Consider the following 8324-nt stretch of genomic DNA (forward strand, 5'->3'; position numbering starts at 1 on the left):
TTAGCGCTATATAAATAAAACTGAATTGAAAATAAAATAAAACCTTCTAGAAATGTTATCTTATTGATACCAAATAAATAAATACATTTTAAAGTCCAAAGCAAAACCCATTTTTAAGGGCATTTCATATATCCATTTTAGCCAAACAATACTGTAACAATGTTTGTTGTATTCACAGACGTTCCCTGCATACTAGCCTTAAAAAATATCATAATCAAACTTCTAGTAAAACGGCGTCAGATACAGATGACATTCATGCCAAGGTACTATAACAGGTACCTTGACTGACACGTAAACCTGTAAATTATTTCATTTGCATGGCTTCTCGGTGCTGTCTGCAGGTAATTATCATCCTCGAATGTGATCACTCCCACCAGTTGCCACCCACCAGTCCCCTTCAGATCTCCCCTACTTTCTCTTCTGGGTTGTCTCTCTCAGTGCACTTATACTGGAGGTGTGATTATATTAAGCCGGAGAGTGAGGGCATCCCCAGGGCCGCGCAAATGTACAGAACAGAATGTACAGAGTAATGACTGTGAAGGAGAGAAAGCGAAAGGTTGGAGTGGGGAGCATCCATTACTATAATCATTTTACTTCACCATGGAAAGGTGGCTTTGACAGCAGCTGCCTTGAAAGGAAGAGGACCAAGAAGACAGAGAGAGAGAGAGAGAGAGAGAAGAACGATGAGTGGAAGAAAAAGACTCACATTTACATGTTGGTAAATCTAAAGCGCAACTTCATTCTTCAACCTTTATTGCTTTCTCAGATGAGTGCCCAGAGAGTCCGCACAATAAACAAAGCCATTGCAGTGGTATATTAGTGTCCCCGTAGCGCGTTTGTAATATCCTTGAGGTTTCCTGAGATGTGCATTTTAGATGATAGCAATTAACAACAGTCAAGGCTCAACAGCAATCACAGTTTTTAACATTAGTCACTTTTCAAGTTAAAACGCACAAGCGATACATCATACATCAAAAGTGCTAATTTCAAAACCTGCTTACAACCAACTGATATATTCCTATTATGAATACAATACAATACAAACAAATGGCACACAAAAGCAATAAGTTGCTCCATGCAAACAATGAGGGATATATTTCAAAGCAGGGGCGGAAGACAAGGAATACCCTGAAGGAATAACATCTAATGCAATCAGATCGCCCTGCCCAATTAGTTGGCACTAGCCTAGCCAGAGATGATGTCAGTCATCATTACTCATTGCTTAATGCTATAAAGCAGAAGGGAATCAAGAGCAAACAAAGAAAGGAGCAACAAAAGTGGGTCGGAGTTAGGAAGGACAGTGGATTTATCATGACAAAAGCAGAAAAGCACGCTTACGTAAATAATGGCACCCACAGAGAATTACACACACACAAACACTCCCAAAACATCCAATTTATCTAGCTCTTAAATAGGAATTTAAGAGTCAATGCTTAGATCCATTCGGTCACTCTCACAACAATTCTGTACACACCACAAAAATGCAGACACAAGTATCCACCCCCATTCCCACACACGCACACACACACACACACACACACACACACACACTAACAAACGCAAACACACTTATGTTCCCAGACACACAGAATGTTCCAGCACATGTATGGCTCATTAGCAATGACCTACAGCAACATGTTTTTCCATGCTGCTGGCCAAATTCCAGTCAATACCCCACAGCTCCACATGACATTTCACATTTCCCTTACATCTGCATTCAGCATGTTGTGGTACACAAACTACTGAAGGCTGGGTATCTAACAAACAGACGCCCACACTACTTTACGGTATACACGATCACAGATGCAGACATGATAGATGAAGGTATATTTGCTGTATTGCTGTAACATAACAAACATACTGTTCAGCATTCACAGAATCACAAATACACACTTGCAAAAAATAAAAATAAAAGACACACAATATACACACAAACACACACACACACACTGATGTTTATCAGGACGTAATGAAACAAGTAGAGCCAAGCATACATGCACACACTGATTAGCTCCTATGGGGGAAGCCATTAGACCCCCTGTATGATCATTAAGTCTGACTTTAACATCCTTGATAAACACACGGTGGCTGTATGAAACATAAAGGAGCTGCTGCTGACGTTTAGTGTAAAAGAGTTATTCTACTTACAGTATATAGATTTTGATTTTGTGTTTCTCAGAACAGAGAGAGCATTTCCCTTTAATGATTTTATCCACCGTGCAAAAAGAATGCTGTTTTTATCAATACTATGACATAACTGCATTGTCGGGTGGTAGAGAAAGACAGAAGATGTAATGTGCTGTTGTGTTGCGGAGCATTGCAACATGGCAAAAAGGTTTATGCTGCAGTTTACCCCAAGTTTTGTGTCTGGACCACATATGAGGTTGCTTGGATCATAAGTGCTTTTAATGTTACTGTAATTTGTAAAATAGACTTTGAATTGAATCCAATATAAATAAATTTATGCTAAGCTTACATAATTATAAAATAGTATCCACATGCACTACAAGACACCTGTCTAAATGCAAGCATCATGATAGTTTTGTCACCTAAAGAAATCAAATGTAAATGTATGAGTAGCTCTCTTTTGCTCTTTCTATCCCTGTGTCAGTTACATAAAGTCCCACTTGTTTCACTATAGTCTACTACACTGCCTTTTCCCATCTCAAAACAGAATTTTCTAAAACTGATTCAAGTGTGTGACAAATGTCTTTACAAAGGAGACATGATATGTTTTGAGAGATTCAAATCTAACAGAATGGCCGTGGTTGAAACCTTCAAATAAATCTTGGTCAAACAACTTGTCAAGAGTTTCTAGTACATGCACAATAGGCCGTCTAACGTCTGCTTTTCCATTAAATCCTTTCATTCATTCGTCCACTTCTCTCTTCTCTTCTTAGTAATTCAGAAATAAACAGCAGTCTGGATGAACTCTGCGACACTGGTAATTAACTAATTGCTTAGTGTGCAGAAGGCAGCCACAGTATGTGTGCATTTCGGAGAGTGTTTTTGTGGCAATGGACGAGTATAGACGCAGAGACAAAAGTTAGACTGATTGAGAGACTCGGGAGGGAATCTCTTCATTCCAATAATCTAGCCTTGTTCTTATTAACTGTCTCTTCTCTTCCTTTTTCTCTTTTCTCAACACCTCCCCTATATTCATGCATCTTACTTTCCAGCTGTCGACCTTCTTCCCGACCCTTCCTCCCTCCTTCCTTCCCTCTCTGTATCTTTCCCCCTCCTTCATTTTGGGGCAGCTGCTATAGCAAGTTGTCTCAGGTATGTGTAAATATGTGTATATGTGTGTGTTTCCCTTGCTCGCCAAACTCAGTTCAATCCTATACTATGAGAGCAGGGGCCCAGATCAAATGAAGCAGAGGACAGCTATTACAAGAAAACAGAGAAGGGGAAATCCATGCTCACACACACACACACACACACACACACACACACACACACACACACACACACCCACACACCACACACCACACAGAGAGGAGCGAGGGGGACCCTTCCATTTACTCAGGTTGCTTAACCCTGTAAAGGCAGCAATTATAGGACTCTTATTGTATGTGAAGTTTAAATGCATTTCCTGAAAGTCTGACATTGAAATGGTATTAATGCAAGCATGTAACAGGTTGCCGAATCTACATTAAATGTCTGGTGTTAGCAAGCAAGGAAGTTAAGTCTATTGTTAAACAACAGGGACAGGCTCAGCTTGCTTTATATTGAGCATGTCCCAGGACACTGGCTTTGTTACACATCTAAAGGCTCCTGTGTAGTTTTACTTTAGATACCATTGCTGGGTTAATTGGTTATTTAACATGTTTGAGATTACTGTGGGCCGTTGCTGCAGTCCGCATTGAGTCTTACTTTGAGAAAGTGGGTGGGAGTTCACTTTCAAATGGAAAAAAAATCAATCTCAAAAACTTGACTTGAATTCAAATAAAGCTCTCAGATTTCACCAGCAAGACATAAATAAGTTTACTCTTTCTCTTGGCATCTAAAACATCCCCGCTTAGTTCTACGATAGTGAAATTAAAGCCAAGCCTATTTTGCAAACAACACTTTCAGTCTAGTAACAGCAGACAGAAGTCTGCAGGTTCTGTTCTGGATATCTGTGAATCCTGCACAGTAGAGTTGACAGGACAAAGTAGTAAACAAGAAAGGCACGACCTCCGACAAAGGCACGCCCTATCTCGCTCCAATTTTAATGCAGTGTGAATTTTCCCAGTCAGGAGCTCCTTTTTTTGATTATTCCAATGCCACATGAATGCAGCACATCGCCCTATATCACTGTTAATGAAGGTGAAAAATAATTTGATATTTGGTTCCTCTACAAGATGTAATGGCTTCTTCCTTGGCCCATGCTACACTCTTCCACCAAGTATCATGAAAATCAAGCCAGTAGGCCACCCTGCCCTACGCACAAAAGTCAAATTGTCTTTTTCCCCATAGTATTTTTTTAAACAGAACAATTAAAAGTTAAATAGCTCAGATCTGGCAAAAAAAAAAATCATGTATTCTTTCCTAGAGTGGATTTATCATGGACTCATGTATGAGTGATTGATCTTTAGCAAACAAAAGCAAACCGAAAGCCACATTAGCACCATCTAAACTCAGAAAAGAAGCAGTGCATTATTTATGACTTTTATGACCATAAATAGTAACATAATTTTATTGCCCAGTTGAACATGCAGGAAACAACATAATGGACATGCCAACCATCTTAACGCTATTGTCAATCCTGATTGGATCTTCAACAGGCAGCTAATCAAAAATGGATTCATCCACTATGTAGATGACTGACAGTCTGCATATGGTTCCCCCATTAGCAGTCATTTTCTGACATGTGTTGATTACCACGACTTTCCACCCAGCGTCATTGTTTGAGCTTCGAGACTGTCAGCCCTCCATCTGCTCATTTCTGAGGCTTTCTGCTCAAAGAAAGGCAACTGTCAACAGCAACTTTACAAAAGAGAGGGGAGGCAGAAAGAAGCAGGGAGTGTTAACGGGTAATTTCCATTTAGCGAGAATGATGGGTGAAGAAAGGAGGACAAGGAGTAGAGAGCAGAGAGGGAGAGAAAGAAGTACAGGGAGAGGTTGATATGGAAAAAAATGTGCTTCACTTTTCATAAAAATCTATATACTATCTTTATACTTTCACTGAGAAGCTCTCTTTATATGTTAAACCCCTCCTCGCTACTCCAATCGAAATTGTTACAAAGTTGATTTAATAAACTAATTAGTCTGTACTTCAAAACATATTTGTATAATTATGAAGACAAGTCCCCAAGCAAATGAAGTACCTCACAGCAGACTTGAGTCAAGTATAACCGTATAATGCTGAAGGGTAATAACAAAAAACTGTTTAGTGGGTATGCTGCGGCTGGGATGAGACTCAGAAGACACTTCTCTTTGGTTTTAGTGAGGTTTTTGAACTAATTAAATTTCTAAATATCTGTAGTTTAATTGAAATAGGTACATAAATCCAGCCGGTACTTTGGTTGTGTTTTTATGTAATCTCTTTCCCTCATGTTGGGTCTTGAAATACACCTTCCCTAAAAATGTTTTCAAAAAGACATCTGAGACACTGAAACTGCGAGCAGCAGAAGGCAGAAAAGACATGATTGGTCACAGCAGAGTCTTAGGATAGAAAAAGAGAGGAGACAAGAGAACACGAGAGGAGTAAGACACGTGTTCAATGAGACGAAAGGCAGGGATTGGCTTTCTCACTGTTCTCAGTAAGCTCTTCTATTCATTCTATTCTCCCTCATAGGGGAGTACGGAGCTGCTACACACAGCTGGCGAAAGGACGATAAAAGACTGACGGAGGAGAATGAATAGATACAGTGGAGAGTGAGGATACAGAAAAAAGAAAAGAGGAGGGAGGGAGACAGCTCAGTTAGTGAATGGATAGAGACTAAGAGAAAAGGAGGGAGTTTGGAGGAATAGTTAGGAGACATCAGCGGGAGGGTCAAGAAAGCAAAGAACACAATCAAAAGACAAAGCACATGAATGGAAGAATAAAAGGGAAAAGGATAGAAGCTCAGACAGGCAAAAAGATACACCATTGGTTTTAGTTCTGGTCCTTTATGTGTTCACACTGTCGTTCTACAAATGAACAAACAGGTGTAAGCATAAACTTATATGGACTGACAGGTAACTAATTCTTTGGGCAGTTTTGGTGACTGCATCCTGCATCATCATGGTTACATGGAATCAGATGGGAAAATGTCATTTTGGTGACTGACAGCATGATTCTCTCATGTAGTTGTCTTATCTGTCGTCACAAAAAAGAGCTAATGCAAAAAGAGCTCATATGTAACAAATAATGACAAACATTTAGAAACAGCCTTAAAAAGACTTTTTTTTCTGCATAGAGGAATTTTTGGCACCCCCTAAAGAGGTTTTAGCCAGCCCCAAAAAAAGAAAAAAATCACCAGCACCTAAATGATAACAATTGAGAATAAAAATAGCAACTAAAATCCTCTCCAAACGTGTTTAAGAGCAAGTCACCAAACAAGCACAACATAAACTTGAATATGAGAGCTAATCCCAGTTATAGCTCCAGAGTCTGTCCATGTCGGACTCTCCCGGGGATTTATTTCAATATTAACGTTATTTCTTTTAACCAATTTTGCTAATTGGGGTTTTATTTACTCAAAGATAGTATACATTTTTGTTGTCAAAAATAACAGGTAAATGTGTAGATTTCTAGGTAACACAGACTCTTTGCCTATACTGAACACAGAGTCGCCACCCAAAGGCCCATTCTGAGCGAGGGAAAACCCAAGTTACCATGGTTACAAAATGACCATGCATAAATACATACATCTCTTATGCAGGCTTATACGATCAATTTCAGAAATGGATCCAGCAGATGGATTTAATAGAAGTTTAGCTTTTGATTTCTTGCTAAAATTCACAGATCTTTGATCACAAAACTCCACCATTGCTCCACTTTGCTGCAGCCTGTTTGTGATGCGAAAGCAGAGTTTGATTGAGAGCTTTCACGCCAGCCTAAACAAACCTAACCCAACAGGCAAGTTTATTTGAACTGAACCAAACACGTTATACAGATAACAACCTAACTCTGTCCTACCTGAGCAGAGGAGGCAGAGCTACTGGGGCGGACGAGGTGGAGCCTGCTGCTCAGTAGAGAGCTGACAACTTCCTGGTGTAAAGTCTGGATCTCTCCGCCAATGCGAGGGAAGCGTATTGGATGCCTGTGCTTCCTGTCAACGTCTGTCTGTCTGCAGGTGATGTCACCATTCCCTATAATGAAACACAGAGAGACCTTAACACAATTTTCAAAGTGTTCCTTTCTCTATTGCATTATTTTTTCTTGTTAGGAGTGTTGCTCGCTCTAGCTCAATTATCACTGCATAATCCCCTGCTATGCAATTACAGTCATCAGCTTAACCTTCAGACAAATCTTATTTCTCCCAAAACAATTTGCTTTTAAGCTTGGCAGTTGGCAGTTGTGCAGAACAGTCGCTTTTGAAGAAAAGTAAATTCATAGTCTATTCTGAGAAGTAGGGACACACTTACAAATGACAACTTGCTCACTTAAGTACTAGGATCCAGAATGTATTCATCTTTATGTTAGCTTTCCAAAATCAGCAAGACATCTTTCAACCCTGACAAAAGCAACATGTATTTTGTTACTATGAACACATTCATCTTCAATGGTGATGATAGATATGTGTAAATATTATTAAAGGCAACCTGTTGACTTTGGATGCATATTGACTGCCACTGCAGTCTTACTTGACAAAGTTCCCCAGACAAGATAGACAGAGCCCAATGTTCCAAAGTCTGTGCTCATGATTTTGTCTCTCTCTCTCTCTCTCTCTCTCTCTCTCTCTCTCTTTATACACTGACGCCCCATCGGCATGGCAACCACGCTTTGTTTCCCCACATGAGACACTAGTTTGAGGCATGTGTCCTCCTTTTTAGAAAAAATAAAAACAGTTATTTGGAGGCATTCATCTCTCTTTTATGAACTTGGCTCGCATTCTGGTGAGGACAATGTTTCACTTTGACCAAATGCCTCCCGTAAACTAAGAGCTGGTATGATGAAATGGAAAGCTGGTAATTAAACTTGTATTTCTCTAGATACAAAATGTAGCTTGTTTGTGTGTTTTCCTTTTCGTTGGGGTCATATAGTCTGACAGAGTTGTAGTTAAAACGGAATTTAATTTGTTGCTACAAATGTGGAGTGCTATTTTCCCTTTAAAAGCACTGATAAACAGTCACAAAATATGTGACCAAATTAGTGCTGTCAATTAATCGCACATTTTTATCTATTCTGAATGTCC

General features: G+C 39.6%; 1 protein-coding gene across 3 annotated transcripts in view; it reads right to left on the reverse strand.

The window, feature by feature from the left end:
* atxn1a (ataxin 1a) overlaps positions 1-8324 on the reverse strand; it is an 81092-nt gene that overhangs the window by 45307 nt on the left and 27461 nt on the right. For 2 of the 3 annotated variants that reach the window (XM_032535802.1, XM_032535803.1), the window contains exon 2: positions 7106-7278. The exons of the other annotated variant lie outside the window; for it this stretch is intronic. The gene's annotated coding sequence lies outside the window, so the exon portion shown is untranslated. The remainder of the gene's footprint in view (positions 1-7105; positions 7279-8324) is intronic. 3 annotated transcript variants of the gene reach the window in all.

This window comes from Etheostoma spectabile, chromosome 14 (assembly GCF_008692095.1).
Source record: "Etheostoma spectabile isolate EspeVRDwgs_2016 chromosome 14, UIUC_Espe_1.0, whole genome shotgun sequence".
Lineage (NCBI taxonomy): Eukaryota > Metazoa > Chordata > Actinopteri > Perciformes > Percidae > Etheostoma > Etheostoma spectabile.